This window comes from Eurypyga helias, unplaced genomic scaffold (assembly GCF_000690775.1).
Source record: "Eurypyga helias isolate BGI_N326 unplaced genomic scaffold, ASM69077v1 scaffold27867, whole genome shotgun sequence".
Classification (NCBI taxonomy): Eukaryota; Metazoa; Chordata; class Aves; order Eurypygiformes; family Eurypygidae; genus Eurypyga; species Eurypyga helias.
Window position 1 is genome coordinate 1 of NW_010260208.1, and position 2,627 is coordinate 2,627.

The window sequence follows — 2,627 nt, forward strand, 5'->3', positions numbered from 1 at the left end:
CGCCTCCCCGGCGGGAAGCGGCTCCTCCCCACGCGGGCATGGCCCAGCGACTCTTCTCCTTCACGGTCACCGCCTTTTCCTCTCCCCGCCGCCACGGCCGAAGGCCCCCTCCCCTGAGAGGCGGCGGGGGGCCCGCCCGGGGGGAGGGGGGGGGGCGGCGGGGGTCCCGCCTGGGGGTAGGAGGCCTGCCCCCGGCCCTCAGGGGAGGAGGAGGCCTTCCCTTCCCCCGGCCCCATTTTCCATCCAGTACCTTCTGTCAGTCCTCCCCAGGGAGGCTGTCAGCGTATTATACTTTATGTTTTCTTCTTGCAAAATAGCCATTTAAAAGTTGAAAAGCCCAAGGTAGCGTGGCAAGGGTAAAGCAAAAGAAGTGGTGCTGACTAGAGGAGCGTGTCCATGGACAGTTTTGCCCTCCATCCTGAAATAGAGCCATTGCAAACACAAACGGCTAACGGCAGTTTCAGTTACGTTTCCGCGACGCTTTCGCTTACACTGCTGTTCTTGAAGCACGCATTGAACAGGCCAGAGAGGTTTGCTAATCACAGTTTTATTTACTCAGTTTCAGACTAGACAGTGCTAATACAAAAAGTACCATGTTTTACTGCAGTCACCGCGCCCAACTCTGGAAACGAGCATATGACATCAGGACAGCACCTACACATCCCTGGCAGAAGTTTAGGGAAAAATTCTATGCAGAGAAGACATGGCAAGTCTGTTACTTTGTCATTTGTTTAGGCAGTCACACAGTGACACCGATTATATCTTACACCCTCTGTACATCAAGAAAAAACAAACATACACAGTACAGAAGATAAGCCAAAGTTCAGTCGTCTGACTTCTTTCAAGTGGTCAATTTTTCTTTGTCCCCCACAGACTAACTACAGGGGTTGCCAAGCACCACGAGGGTAAATAATCTAAACCTTAAAAGAGCTTCCAGTTATGCAGAGATTGTGAAAGCTGGGGGGGGGAGGCCAAGTTTGTTCATCTGGGGTTTAATAGACAAAACCATGAAAGAAATGCAGCAGGGCTCACAGGAGACTTGCTGATTTCACTGGTCATGAGACCAAGGCCTAAATAAGCAACAAGCCAGCCAAAAATGTCACTTAAAACACCTTGGAATTATCTAACTAAAATGAATTATTTAAAATCTGTTGGTTATACCTAACTAGTCCATATATGATGATTACTAGACACAGAAAGGAGGCGGACATTATACTTTGAATGAGATCCTTTGCTGAATATTGTCTTCAGGCCTGGGTTGCCTTTTGGACTAACACTTAAAAACATGGAGTAGTTAAAGAAAAATACTATTCTTTCTTCGTTAACTATATAAACAGGAACTCCATAGATTCAGATAGGTTGGGCTTTAAACCATTAAGAGAAGCAGCAAAGGAAAAAAATTAGTCTTGGTTTAGATCTTTGCAAAGAAATCTTTGAAATTCTTGATAATTGTGTGTACAGCATTTAACAACAAAGGGCCTGATCCCTTATTCCTCAGAAAGCAACAGATGCCTATACTTATTGAGATGGACTTTTTCTTTTAAAAAGGTCAGTAAACAAGACACAAAGCACAAATTTGCATGCAGCACTGCATGACAATTACAGAAAGATAATTTCTTAATCTGCAAAAACCTCAGCATGTACTCAAGCTATACATACAAAGCAAAGAAGTTACCAATGTCACGGTGTATTCAGAATGCAAATTATGTCTAATGGTTTACTGTATATGCACAGCAAACTCATCTTTTCTTGATAAATAAAGGAACTGCTGATCAGCACAGTGAGAAGAGCTATTTAAATCAAGGTGAATGGCCAAGCATTTGCAGAGGTATTCTATGCAGAATTTATTTTCTTTGCTTTAATAGCAGCTTCAATCTCTTCCATGATTGGCACTGGCCCTGCATAGTTATTAGTTTCAATAGCTTCTAATTTCTTCTGATAGTCAGTCGGCAAGCCATTCTGTTTTGCACCCATGCAGATAACCTACAATCAAGAGGGGGAGGAGAAAAAAAAAAAGCCTTCAATAATAGCATAAGGAAGGACAGACATCCCTAAACATTTATTCGTATGGGAAGAAACACTGAAGGTAACAAGAGACTTAATCCCAAATAATGCTATTTGTACCTAAAGATAGCCAAAGGCTTAGGAGGACCACTGAAGACTTTAGTAGTGTCAACGAAATTACTCTGAAAAGGCACCAAGGCATACCCTAAAGATTCCAAAATGTTACTAACATGTACAAAACTCTACAATTAAGCTGTAATTCAGTTATTCCATTCTTCCAGCAAGGATAAGAACTACCTGCCTTTAGCCAACCTTACTATCCCATCTGAGTGAGAAGCAGCATATATTATGAGGTTATTTCTAAAACTAAGCTGTTCAAATCCAAAGCACAACAGTGAGTACCTAAACAAGTTACAGGAGTAACAGAAACAGATGCTCAGCTTAGTGAAAAAGCAGTGATTCCTTAGAGTTTGTTACTGCAGCTTTCTTTCTACATAGAAAATAAACTTAAGTATTGGTGCAAGAGAAAAGAAGTGACATGGAGAGGAAGAGGAGGCTTGCAGGAGCCAAAGCTTGAAAGTCATCAGCAAGCTCACATACAGAATCATAGGATCATAGAATCA

The 2,627-nt window shown here is 42.7% G+C and overlaps 1 pseudogene; it reads right to left on the minus strand.

Moving 5' to 3' along the window:
- Window positions 1-1,833: 1,833 nt before the first annotated feature.
- Window positions 1,834-1,983, minus strand: LOC104512114 (annotated as a pseudogene).
- Window positions 1,984-2,627: the final 644 nt, after the last annotated feature.